Source organism: Talpa occidentalis, unplaced genomic scaffold (assembly GCF_014898055.3).
Source record: "Talpa occidentalis isolate TD23 unplaced genomic scaffold, MPIMG_talOcc4v2.1 talOcc4.5, whole genome shotgun sequence".
NCBI lineage: Eukaryota > Metazoa > Chordata > Mammalia > Eulipotyphla > Talpidae > Talpa > Talpa occidentalis.
Window position 1 is genome coordinate 67,819,534 of NW_023604861.1, and position 14,073 is coordinate 67,833,606.

At 45.0% G+C, this 14,073-nt stretch overlaps 1 protein-coding gene across 3 annotated transcripts in view; it reads right to left on the bottom strand.

Moving 5' to 3' along the window:
* LIMS1 (LIM zinc finger domain containing 1) overlaps positions 1–14,073 on the bottom strand; it is a 148,259-nt gene that overhangs the window by 42,374 nt on the left and 91,812 nt on the right. Inside the window, exon 1 of one of the 3 annotated variants that reach the window (XM_054701401.1) lies at positions 4,085–4,131. The exons of the other annotated variants lie outside the window; for them this stretch is intronic. The gene's annotated coding sequence lies outside the window, so the exon portion shown is untranslated. Of the gene's footprint in view, positions 1–4,084; positions 4,132–14,073 lie in introns of those variants that run through there. 3 annotated transcript variants of the gene reach the window in all.

The following is a 14,073-nucleotide window of genomic DNA, read 5'->3' on the forward strand; positions in this document are numbered from 1 at the left end:
CACACCATGCACAAAAACCAACTCAAAATGGATTAAAGAACTAGTCATAAGACCTGAAACCATAAAATACATAGAAGAAAATATAGGCGAAACACTACATGACATGCACCTCAAAGACATCTTCACAGACACATCGCCCCAAGCAGTGATAGTGAAGGCAAAGATAAACAGCTGAGACTACTTCAAATTAACGAGCTTCTACACAGCAAAGGAGACAATAACCAAAACAAAGAGAAACCCCACTGACTGGGAGAACATTTTTGCACACAACACTAATGATAAAGGACTGATCACAAAAATCTACAAAGAGCTGATTAGACTCAACAAAAACAAAGAAAATAATCCAGTCAAAAAATGGGCAGAAGAACTAAAAAGAAACTTCTCCAAAGAGGAAATGCAAACGGCCAACAGACATATGAAAAAATGTTCAACATCACTTGTAATCGGGGAAATGCAAACCAAAACTATAATGAGATACCATCTTACATCAGTGAGAATGGCACATATTAAAAAAACTAGCAACAACCAATATTGGCAAGGTTGTGGAGAAAAAGGAACTCTCCTGCATTGCTGGTGGGAGTGCAAAATTGTCCAACCACTATGGAGAGCTGTGTGGAGATTTCTTGACCTACTAAACATAGAGCTTCCATATGATCCAGCAATTCCACTCCTAGGTATTTACCGAAATGACACAGAAACATTAATTCCAAAGGGCACCTGCACCCTTATGTTTATAGCAGCACTCTTTACAATAGCTAAGCTATGGAAACAACCCAAATGCCCAAAAATAGATGACTAGATTAAGAAGATGTGGTACATATACACAATGGAATATTACTCAGCAATCAAAAAAGATAAATACATGCAGTTTGCAGCAACATGGATGGAGGTAGAAGGGCTCATGCTCAGCGAAATAAGTTAGAAAGAAAAAGAAAAATACCGGGTGGTCACTCATAGCAGGAATTCAGAAAACCTAAAAAAGGGGCCAGGAAAAACACTAATTAATACAAAGTAAAAATCAAAATCAACAAGCAACTATAAACCAGAGACACACTATGGGGGGCAAGGGAGGGAAGAAGAGAGGAATGACTAGGGTCAAAATAAGGGGGGGTGCAATTGTATGGGGAATATAACCAAAATGATAATGTATACATTGTGCAAAAATGAAAAATGATGTAAGAATTATATATAATAAAATATTAATTAAAAAAAAGAAATACCCACCCATAAAAGACTTCATCTTGTGCAGTACAGAGAGTTTAGGGAAGGTAAAGAAGAGAGACTGAAATAAAAGTCATCATAGCATTCTCCTCTTTCTCCATGATACTCTGAGATGCACACATCTGCTTCTGAATCAAGTGTAGAGAAAAAAGAACAGAGTGAAAGATTTGTGACATCGTCCCCTCTCCATGTAACACAACAGAGCTGACTTGCTCCCTGCAACTTGCTACCCTGGTGCTACACAAGGCAACCCACTAAACAAAGAAAAACACAAAATTACTCTGGGAAAGTAGCAAAATATGTAGGAAAAAGGCAAAATCAATTAAGAGCAGAAAACATGACTTAAACAATGGGGCAGTCTACATTTCTGTAAGTTCTACATGTCTCAAAAATGTGAGACCAATCCAGGATCACTGGATTGCACTGTTGTTTGATAAATTAATTTCCTCATACCCATCAGCCCAAATATAATATAGAATATTATAGAAATTTTATAATAGGCAGAGAATTGTATACTTCTGCCACCTTGTATAAGCACTTTAACATTTTGATGTCTGTTCATTTTAAAATACATATACATACATATGATTTTAAATAAAAACAAGATTGTTGCAATGAGATTAATTTAGAAGAGTCGTTAATCGTATCTTTAATAGTGATGAGCAAACACTTCCAGTACTGGGGGGCAGATCCAAAAAGGATATGAAGCTTTTTGGATGAACACAACCCCCTTTCTCCCAACTTTTTTCAACCTGAAACCCATCCAATCCTCACATTCCTACTCAAGTTCTTCTCTAAGAAGCTTTGAGCATTCCAGCCTGTACTAACCTATTTAGAATCTACAATGCTCACTCTCCTATTCAGTGAGTGAGTAAAATTTCATTAAGATTTAACACTGTAAGGCGCCATTAGAGAAAAACAAAGATTCCGAGGAAACCTACAAATAGCCCAAGGCCAGCCAGTAAGCTTGTGTGGAAAAGCGTGCGCTTGAAAAGCATACGCAGATCATGGCTGCCCAGGTCCCCACGCCTGTGACCTAGGCTTGCAGGCAGACATGCGGGAGCCCTCACTGAGGTGAATGTCCCTCATTGAGTAATCAGAAACCAGGCACCTTGACATGGGAGCAGGGTGCAAAAGGCGCCATTTCTGCGGACACTGAACTGGGCTACAGCCTGCGTCCTGATCTGAGGGTTTTGGAACACAGACCCTGGGCATGAAATTCGGGGTGCGGAATCCACGACGGTAGGGCACGGGGCAGACACAGCACCCCCATGCCGTTGAGGTGCTCCACGCCATTCCCACCCTGTTCCCCCGACCCACGGGAGAAAAAAAAAGTTCTGGAAGGACACTAGGAAAGAGCTCTGGTGCCACCTAGCGACCAGAAAAAAATCACCAAGACCCTATAATTGGAAATCAGGGATCCCAGAAACACCCTCATGCTCTGAGAGAGGGTGGGCCAAGCAAATGGGGGTAAGGAGGGAAATAAGGCATGGAGCAAGACCCCATCCTGGAACTCGGAGCCAGGCACAGGATCTGGGGCATGGGACGCGCTATACAGCGTGCACTGCACAGGGTGACAGCCAGCGTTTTGGATCTGATAGCCCTGGAACTGAGAGCTAGAGAACAGAATTCAGGGCGTGGGATCCACACAGCTGCAGGCACAGCAGCTGGTGAACACTGGGCAGACACACACCCAGCTTGAATAAGATCCCCTGTGTTGAGGTGCTCTCCTCCGCGCCACCCCCTCCACTACTAAGAGAACCACTGGGAAAAAGCACAGGTCAGCAAGTACGGGTCTCTGGCGCCACTTCGTGACCACAACAAAATCACCAACTAGCTGATTCCCTGTTGGAACTGAGTAAATACAGAGGAAGGGAATTGTAAGGGACAGTGCCCAGCAACACAGCATCAATACCCTGGTGGAGTTTTGGCCTACCAGTGCTGGTCTCAGTCTGGTAAACAGTTTCCAACACTCCTAAAGGAGGACTCCAAAGGGATGCCTGCCAACACCAGTGGCACAATGTCCAACGCATAGAACTAATTAGAAAGCAAACAACAGGGAGAAGAAAAAATATAAATAACCAAGCAAGCCTGGAGGAGGACACACCACAAAAAGAAATATAGTCACCAGAGCTCAACAATGACATGGAAGAACTCAGCCTATCAGATAGAGAATTAATAATCATCCTGATTAAAAAGCAGAAAGAAAAAGGAAAAAAATGAGTTGAGACAAATAAAAACTGAAGAATGAAATTGAGACCTTAAGAAAAGAAAGAAAAGAAATGAAGGAGATAAAAAGATTACTAGAGGAGATAAAGAACTCTGGGAAAAGCAATGAAAACAGAATTGATGAAATGGAAGAACGGATCAGTACTATCGAAGATACAGAAATAAAAAGAGCCAAAAGAGAAAAGGAGAGAGAAGTGCAAATGAAGCAGTATGAGGAGACTCTTAGACAATTATCAGACTCCATGAAGAGAGGAAATGTAAGAGTTATAGGCATTCCAGAAGGTGAGGAGAGAGACAAAGGAACTGAGAAATCATTCAAGGAGATTAATTGAAGAAACTTCCCAAGCATGAAAAAGGAGATGAATATAGACATACAAGAAGCGAGAAGAACTCTCAATTACCACGATGAAAAGAAAACTACAGCAAGACACCTAACCTAATAGTAAAGCTTGCAAGAGTCATAGACAAGGAAAAAATAATGAAACTGGCAAGAGGGAAGAAACAGATAATTTATAAGGGAAAACCAATCAGGTTAACTTCAGACTTCTCCGAAGAAACATTATGGGCAAGAAGAGAATGCAGTAACATATTCAGCAAACTTCAAGACAGCAAATGCCAACTAAGAATACTTTACCCTGCAAAGCTCTCCTTCCTCTGCGAAGAAAAAATATGGACCTTCTCAGACAAACAGAAACTCCAGAAATTCGTTACAACTAAACCGCCACTCCAAAAAATTCTACAAGAAGTCCTAAAGCCAAAACCAACAGAGGAATGAACAAGAACAGAATAAAGCAAGGAATAAAATCACAAAAAAGATAAACAAAATGGCAAACACAGATGCCAACATATCAATATTAACTCTAAATGTAAATGGATTAAACATCAATAAAAAGACACAGAGTAGCAGGCTAAAAAAAACAAAACCCAACCTTCTGCTGTCTCCAGGAAACACATTTAACCACAAAAGATAAACACAGACTGAAAGGAAAAGGCTGGAAAACAATCCTATAAGCAAATGGACCAAAAAAAGGAGGGATTGGGGCCAAAATAATGGGGGTGCAATTGTATGGGGAATATAAAAATAAAAAAATCTAAAAAAAAACATTAACATTGTGTAGTGTACTGCAAAGGTGCTCCTTATCACCTCAAGCACACAATAAGCTCCTTAATGTAAAAATTTTTTGATTTTGTATCTTTCTATTTGGATCCATTAAACTGAATCTCTTTGAAAAGTTGTTATAAAACAGGATTGGGCAAGGGTTCCCTCCCCCAAAACTCAGACAACTGCATCCATCATTATTTTCTTTTCTCAGGAAAGTTAACACACTTAATTATGCTCACTGCAGTTTGAAATCTACAAGCTCTCTCTCAAATTTCTTCTCACTGTATCCCTATAGCTGCTCAAATAAACAGTGTTTGGTCAACTGAAAAAACATTCTTAAAATTCTTTTTCATAGGTTGGGCAATTTTTTCTCTGAGTTTTCTAAAATATCTTTGCTGGAAAACACTTCTGTAGCAGTTCCTTCATTTTTCAAATCATTTCTCCATGTTTTTCACATTGCCAAATACTAACACATATTTCACCCTTAGACATCTTTCTGAAAAGTTGTATTGTACCTGACCAAACATACAAGTTTGAGGAAGCCTTGTATATCAAATATAGAACAAGAGCATTTCAGCCAAAAGTGTTAAAAGCCCAGCTTAACAGGGAAATCCATGTAGTGTGTCTATGATTTTATATGGCTGTGGTGCCAGCAGCACCAAACTTTCTGGCTCTGATTTACATTCTTTTTTTAGTTCTGACTAAGCCAGGGGCTATCTCACTGAACACTGACCTTCAGCTAAGTTGCTAAAGGAAGTCAGTGGGAGTTTTTAATTTTGTAACTAAGTGTACTTTCTTCAGTGAGAAGGTAAAAACAAAACCAAGAATTTCAGTATGGAAGGAGAGAAAAATAAAACATGTTACTCAGGTCAAGTGAAAATAACCCTTTACAATATAAATCTGCATCTTTCATTGCCAATTGTTTTCTTTTTAACATGGAACATGTTTTCATGTATTTTCTACCGCACTAAATAACATTTAAAAATATTGTACAGGAGGGCCTACCCTGGTGGTGCAGATGTTGAGCGCTGGGTACGGTCAGAAGCGCAGGAGGGTGAGAGAATTCACTAGAGCCAGAGCAGGGAACAGAACAGGCAGACCGACGAAATACACTGCTAAGGGGAGCAGCGAGCGTGGCAGGAGAGGTCTGTCACGCCATGTGGGACCCGCACTGGCGGCCGGGGATTGAACCGGTGCTGCAGAGGCCGCGGACAGCCTTGCAGCCCAGCACTCTGGCGAATTCTCTCACCCTCCCCCGCTTCTGACTGTACCCAGCTCTTGTATAAGTAAATAAATAACTCTTAAAAAAAAAAATTGTACAGGAATAAGTGGAGGAATAGACTTTCTCCCCCTAATTTAAAAAAGATTAACTTCGAGTTCTGTGAAGTTAATAGAAAGTCAAGGAATTGTTTCAGATTTTTTCTCAAATATGATCTAAAGATGTGGAAATGATGTAAAATTGTAGGGAAGCCCTCCTGCCTGCTGGTGTCAAAGCAATGGTGTTCAGAACACAGTTAGGGCTTCAGTTTCTCCTAGTTGTCTTCTGCATACTCCTTGTGTTCTTCTAGCTTTTGTCCCTAAGCTCTTTTCTCTCCCCAAAGAGTTCATCATTCTGTCACAGAATGAGGTCTGGATTTTTGAAAGCAGTTTATTGGGCTAGGCAGGAAACTTTTTATTAAATTCTTTTAGTTCTCAAGTAGCCATTCTATAAATCTAGCCATAATATATAAAAGTATTGGTAAATATGACGATAGACAGACCCACTCATTTGCTGGGTAGAGGGTCAATGGGATAGCTTTAACATGCCCATGTGGAGTTACTGCCTGCCCTGTGAAAGTGGTCTTCTTTGCAAGCCGGTGCAGGGGTTTTTCAGTAGAGGGCGCTAAGATATCCAGGAGGAAAGGGGTTTGCATCTTGGTCCTGGCAATGCTCCCTTGCCAAGATTCTGGGTGCAGGGCTTTCTCTGGCACCAGCTTCCTTCTGCACACAGAGCTTCTTCAGTGTCCAACTCCTGCAAGCATGGTAGTCAGAAGCAATCAGTGGCAGGCAGCTTCGTTGGCAGCAGACCCTGGTGACTCTGCAGCACAGGGCCTTACTACACAACACACACTTTATTTCTTGGTCATGGCCATCCCTGTCTCCCTTTGTCATATTACTCTTGTTAAATAATAATTAAACAGCAATCTGCTTTCTAACAGACCCTCAATTTTAGAAAATTTGTGGTGAAAAGGACCATGTGTACAGTTTAACACTGACATGAGTGCACTTCTCCAGAAGTATGGTCACAGATGCTGAAGAAAGCACACTTGAGGGCCTGAACATGAGGCTCCAAGCTTACAACATCATGTTTTGAGCTTCCATACTTTCGGTGGGGGTTGGGTGCAGTGGGGGGTGTTAGGCAAAATCTAAAATATCATACAATAATGATCTAACAATTTCTGCCACAAAATAAGCCTTTGAGAGATGATATATAACTTCAGTATCTCTTCCCCTTCCTCATTATCTACCCACCTCTCAATCTCCATACAGGATAAAAATTGAGGAAAATGGCCGGCAGGCACAAGACAGAACCAAGAAAAAAAGCTTGGGGAACAACAGCAAGGAGGCTCACCGAACATTCAGATACTTTTGTAATTGAAGCATACACATGTGTGTTTTTTTGCACATGTCTTTTAACACTTAGTTACTTAATATAAACTGAAAATAAATCTTCCTGACTATAGGGCTATAGGGCTACAGCCCTTCCTGACTATAGGGCTGACTCCCTGCTCTAATCCTTTTATAAAAATAAAGCCCATGGAGGTATTAGCAGTAAATTGAGATTTTCTTGTTTCTCAATCCAATCTTTCTTCTACATTTTGAGAATTTCACTTTCAAGCAATATTAAGGAGATATTCTTTTTCAACAAAAGCTGTGAAAACTTTGATAATTATCATAGGTAGACATCCTAGATTAAGCTCCTGTGGGGTTCCTATTTCTTTCCCTTCTTTCCCTTCTCCTCCTACCAACCTCCAAATACCAGAGACACAAAGGTTGAAATTCTGGTTTGGTTTACATGCCACTAACAGGCATGTGGCTAACGGCAGAGGGAAACTGTCTGGTGCTCTGCTATGTACCTGATTATTGATACAAGTGTCTGGATGAGGCACAACCCTGATAACTCAAATAAATGATAAATTATAATGTGATAGTTACGTAAGAGGGAATGGTTAAAATTGTGCCAGTCATCATAATACATATCAAGAAATTTTTTAGCTTTGACTACTGAAGACTTAGCACACATATTAAATAACTGAGAGTAGTAAAATGAATGTGATCCAGCCCATCAGTCAATGCCAAAACTTACTAATCACAATCATTTTGTTTTACCTGTTCAACTATAAAATACTTTGACAAGCAAGTTCCATATATCATATAATTTGATCCATAAATTCTTCAGCCTATATCCACGGTATACATTTAGGTTATTTCCATTGGGGTGTAACATAATACAGTGAATTTGAGGGGAACTTACTGCAGAGATTCTCAAACCCCACTATGCAAAATTATAGACCCTTATGTGTCTATTTGGTGGGTGGGTGGGGGAAATGTCACTTCAAATCATGCTCTCCTGAGATTAGATGCTTCAGCTGGTGCCCAGCAATAAGGTAATAAATGGAAGTGGAAATCAGGGTGCAATACAGCAGGATGTAAAGCACACATAGGGACACTGCAGTGCTCTGTCCATTCACACAGGGACAAGTGGATCTCAAGGACAGTGGTCAGTGACAGAGATGAGATGATTCAGGGAAAGATTCTGAGTGCAGAGAAAGCAGGTGGGTTTAACAACACATCAACATCTAACACTGCTTGGGAGCAGTTCTTATTCTCTATGCACTATTGTGGTGGCAGGAAGGGCCATAGCAGGTTTTCTAATCCAGCAGCAGGGGTAAAGGAGGAGTCCTGGAGCCCTCAGTGACTTTTGCAGGCTTTTATTGGGATTTACCAGGTACACAGCAGGCAGGGATGCTGGGGGGCCGGAAGGGATTTACCAGGTACACGGCAGGCAGGGGTGCTGGGGGGCCGGGAGGCTGCCAGGCCCCCCAGCCCCAGCAAGTCTTCACTCTATCTGGGCTCTACAGCATTTTCTTGTGGTCTTTTTTTCTCTGCTCCTTTCTTTCGCTCTCGTTCTCTGCTCTCCTGGCGTCCCAGTAACGCCACCCTTATAAGCCCAGCCTTAGCCCAGGGGTACCCACTTACCCATGTCCACACCCTACTCCAGGTGCCTGCCTTCAGGCATGCATTCAGGACCACAAGGATCCATCATCAATGCTAATGGCGGGAGGGCAGAAAAGCCTGAAAATCACTTACCCCACAACTATATACAAGTGGTCTTGGGTCAGTTGACTCTCTCTCTCTAGGACTCTATGGTGAGTCACCTCTGTGTGGCAGGCAGCCACTAGGAGACCCTGGAGACTGACAAAAGATTTTTGTCTCTCCTTGACCAAAGTCTAGTCAGGTTCTTCGGAACTCTTTTGAGCTTGCATGTTCACCTCTGCATTGTCCAACTGTAGGATAAGGTAAAAAGTATCAGGCTTTTTTGCCCTTCTGCCATTAGGATAGATGACGGAACCCTGTGGTCCCGAATGCATGCCTGATGGTGGGCACCTGGAGAGGGTGTGGGCATAGGTAGATGGGATTCACCTGGGCTGAGACTGGGCTTTTAAGGGCGGCGTCACGGGGACGCCAGCAGAAGCTGAGAAGCAGAAGCTGAATGAAGAAGCAGAGAGAAGCAGAGAGAACGCGAGAGAAGGCCAGAGCCCAGACAGAGTGAAGACTTGCTGGGGGATGGGAGGCTGTCAGGCCAGGAAGACTCCTGGCCCCCAGCACCCCTGCCTGCTATGTACCTAGTAAAATCCTAGTAAAAACCTGAAAAAGCCACTGAGGGCTCCAGGACTCTCCTTTACCCGTCCGCTTGGATCATAGAGACCCTGCTCCGTCTTCTTGCCTCTACACTGTTGTAGGGTAAGGTAAAAGTATCAGGCTTTTCTGCCCTCCTGCCATTAGGATAGATGAGGGAACCCCGTGGTCCTGAATGCATGCCTGATGGCGGGCACCTGAAGTGGGTACACCTGGGCTGAGAAACTGACTTTATAAGGGCGGTGTCACGGGGACGCCAGCAGAAGCCGAGAAGCAGCCAAGAACGAACGGAAGCAGAGAGAGAAGCAGAGAACGCTGGAGAGCCCAGATAGAGTGAAGACCTGCTGGGGGCTGGGAGGCCTGCCCGCCTCCCAGCCCTCCAGGCCCCCAGCCTGCCATGTGCCTGATAAAGCTAAATGAAAGACCTGCAAAAGCCACTGAGGACTTTGACTCCTCCTTTACCTGGTCTGCTGGATCAGAAAACCTGCTCCGTGGCCATTCCTGACTCTACAATTGGCGTTAAGTCGGCAAGATGATCCATGCAGATGGGTATGGGGCCCCCCGAAGACCTGGAGGGACTGAGGAGTAGCAGACTGTTTGCCTGTGCCAGCACTGGAGGCGTTATGGCGGCACAGAAGGTGGACAAGGTCCGGGAGCTACGGGATAAGACCTCGCCTGGAGGAGGAGACGCCCGTGAGGACCAGCCAATGACCCCTGAGGCAGCAAGAATCGTTGGGAAAGAGAGGACCATGGTTCGGAGCTCACCAGTGCTGATGCAGGGAGAGGCCAACGGACTTGGACTGATGGACTTGGACTGATGGATTTGGACTGACAATCCCGCAAGGAGGAGGAGGAACTTTGGCAAGTTAAGTTTTTTGGGAATCTGGGGGTGGCCAGTGGGCCTCAGTGGCCAAAAGCAGCCTGTGTACTGCCCAGCAGCTAAGCAGAGGAAAAAAACCAATTTTGAGAAGGCAAAAGCTGGTGCTAAGTTGAGAAGCCCTGAGCGGCTGTTAAGCAGCCTAAGTATGCTGAAGACCAATGAGTCTCTTAAAATCACCTGTGGGTGATGCCCTGCTCGTTCTTGAGTGAGGGTGAGGAGCTGAGGAACCCATCCTTGGGGGACGGGTGGGGAATGTGGCTTGGGGTGGAGCCCAAGCCGAAGAGAGGACCCAAGCGAGGCCGCATGTAGAGTTTGGATCCCCGACCCATGTGCTTGTGCAGTGGGTTGGCCTGAGTGCAGGGGTCTGTGTGTCGCATTGGTGGCTATGAAAGCCGAGTGTTGGAGCAACAGCAGACAGAAATCCTGAGGGTTGGCGATTACCCCCAACAGAATAGAATCGCCAGTCCCAGAGCTAGTGCATCCTGGGGGTGGATGCTGTGTGGCTTGTAGCTGAGACTACAGCCAGAGAAGGCCAGGAAGCCTGACGGCTCCTGGTGTGTTACAGTAGATGCCGTGAGTGGTTCCCCTCCCTCGTATGAGCAGTGCCTTCGGCAGCAGATTTGGTGGATCATCTGCTGGTGCCAATAATTGTGTTTTGCCACTTGGTTGGTGCCCTGCCTGGAATTATTTGTGTTCTGTAGTATTTTATGTATTTTGTTGTTCTATTGTGATGTATATTATTTGTTTTTGTGGACCATGACTACAGTGTTCTATTGCCAAGAGAAACGTATGTGACTTGTGTATACTGTCTGGCAGAAAACCCTGAGGGGGTGGATTGTAGGGTAAGGTAAAAAGTATCAGGCTTTTCTGCCCTCCCGCCATTAGGATAGATGAGGGAACCCCGTGGTCCTGAATGCATGCCTGATGGCGGGCACCTGAAGTGGGTACACCTGGGCTGAGAGACTGAGTTTATAAGGGTGACGTCACAGGGACGCCAGCAGAAGCCGAGAAGCAGCCAAGAACGAACGGAAGCCGAGAGAGGAGCAGAGAACGCTGGAGAGCCCAGATAGAGTGAAGACTTGCAGGCCTCCCAGCCCCCCAGTCCCCCTGCCTGCCATGTGCCTGATAAATCTAAATAAAAGACCTGCAAAAGCCACTGAGGACTCTGACTCCTCCTTTACCGGTCTGCTGGATCAGAAAACCTGCTCTGTGGCCATTCCTGACCCTACAATACATTTTAATTTCTGTGTATCTGTGTAGCGGCAGGAAGAGCACGGAGCAGGAGCTCTAGGATTCATGCAGACCGGTAAAGGAGAGAGTCCTGGAGCCCTCCGTGGTTTCTGCAGGCTTTTTATTAGGTTTACCAGGTACACAGCAGGCAAGGGTTCCCGGGGGCCAGAAGGCTGGCAGGCCTCCTAACCCCTGGCGAGTCCTCACTCTTTCTGGGCTCTCTGGTGTTCTCTCGTATCCTCTGGTTCTCTGCAGGCTGTTCTCTTTCACTCTGCTGTTCCGCTCTCTTGTTCTGCTAGTGTCCCTGTGATGCCGCCCTCATACAGTCCAGCTGTATCCACTTACACATGCCCACACCCCACTCGAGGTGTCTGCCATCAGGCACGCATTCAGGACCACAGATCCATCATCAGTCCTAATGGAGGGAGGGCAGAAAGGCCTGATAGTTTTTTACCTTACCATACAATCTGTTCTTTTTTTTTTTTTTTAAAGATTTATTTATACAAGCACTGGGTACAGTCAGAAGCGCGGGAGGGTGAGAGAACCCACCAGAGCCAGAGCGGGGAGCAGAGCAGGCAGAAGGACCGAAGTACACTGCTGAGGGGAGCAGCGGGCAGCAGGAGAGGTCTGCGCGCCATGTGGGACCCTCCTCTGGTGGCTGGGGAGCAGCCGGGAATCGAACCGGCGCCGCGGAGGCTTCGAGCAGCTTCGCAACCCAGCGCTCAACCGCTGCGCCACCGGGGAGGCCCCAATCTGGTTTTTTGACCATATAGTACATTCAATGCTAGTAGATAATGAAAGTTCTGTTTTAATTAACTTGATATATCCCCATTTCCCTAGCACATAGTAGGATCATAATGAATATAGAGTATGAATTTATGCTCAGTCATGAACTACACACTCTAGGGTAAATGGACGTTATCAGGTTCCCCCCATCCGCCATTAGCATCAATGATCACGCCTGTGGTCTTACACGCGCGCCTGATGGCGGCACCTGGAGCATGTGTGCGTGTGCACGAGTGGGTGTCTGAGCAGGAGGCTGAGCATATAAGGGTGGCAGAGGATCATGTGGCAAAGAGCGGTAGAGAACGCCAGAGAGCCCAGAAAGAGTGAAAGAACGAAGATTCCCGGGGGCGGCCTGCCAGCCTCCTGACCTCTGGCCCCCACCTTGTCTGCCCTGCACTTGGTTGCTGCACTACAAATGGTGTAGAAAGATCATTAAAAGCCAATGAGGGCTACAGGATTCTCCTTTACCCATTCTGCCCCTGGTTGTTGGCACTACACACACTAATGCAGAAAACTGATAATCTTACATTGTAACATTTAAACAAAGTCTGACATTAAGATCCAAAATGACAATTTATGCTGAATAGCCTGTTTCCAGTTGAATCCATTTTAAATATATTTGTTGACTGCTACATGAAGGATGATTCCAAATACATCTTTTAAACTCAGTATAATTTCATAAATTTTTTTTAAATACATAGAACATCAGTTTATATCTGATACTTCCAAGATTACAGCTGTTACTTTTTCACTTACCCTACACATAGTAAGAACTATCAGGCTTTTCTGCCCTCCCGCCATTACATTAATGATGATCCCTGCGGTCCTGAATGCATGCCTGATGGCGGGCACCTGGAGTGGGGTGTGGGCATATGTGGGTGGGTTCACCTGGGCTGAGACTGGGCTTTTAAGGGCGGCGTCACAGGGAAGCCAGGAGAACAAGTGAGAGACTAGAATGAAAGAGAAGCAGGAGAGAGAGAATGACAGCGAGAGAACACCGGCGAGCCCAAACAGAGTGAAGACTTGCCGGGGGCCGGGAGGCCTGCTCCTCTTGCCGTGTACCTGGTAAAATCCCAATTAAAAAAAGCCACCAAATGCTCCAGAACTTTCTTTTACCCATCTGCTTGGATCATAGAGATCCTGCTCTGTGCCCTTCCTGCCCCTACACTATGAAACAAAAGCTTTCTAGCATCTGGAGTTGTTACTGAAATTTTCCAAAACACCAGAATTTCAGCTTTGTCCCAATAAATTCTATTAGAATTAAAAATTAAAGATGGCAGCACCAACTGTCAAACATAAAAACCTATATGCAAAGATTGATTGTAGCTTCCCAGTTTGGTTCCCATCACACTAATGCCAGGGCAGGAGGACATATTTTAAGGCAATATAAAAATCTGGTGTGGCGGCAGGATGGGCACAGAGCAGGATCTCTATGATCCAAGCAGACAGTTAAAGGAGTCCTGGAGCCCTTGGTAGCTTTTTCAGGCTTTTATTGGGTTTACCAGGTACACAGCAGGCAAAGGTTCCAGGGGGGCTAGGAGGCTGGCAGGCCTCCCAGCCTCCAGCGAGTCCTCACTCTTTCTGAGCTCTCTGGTTCTCTCTCGTGGCCGCTCCTTCTCTGCTGGTCCTTTTCCAGTCTCTCTTTCACTCTGCTGGTGTCCCTGTGACGCCACCCTTATAAGCCCAGTCTCTAAGCCCAGGTGTACCCACCTATGTATGCCCACAG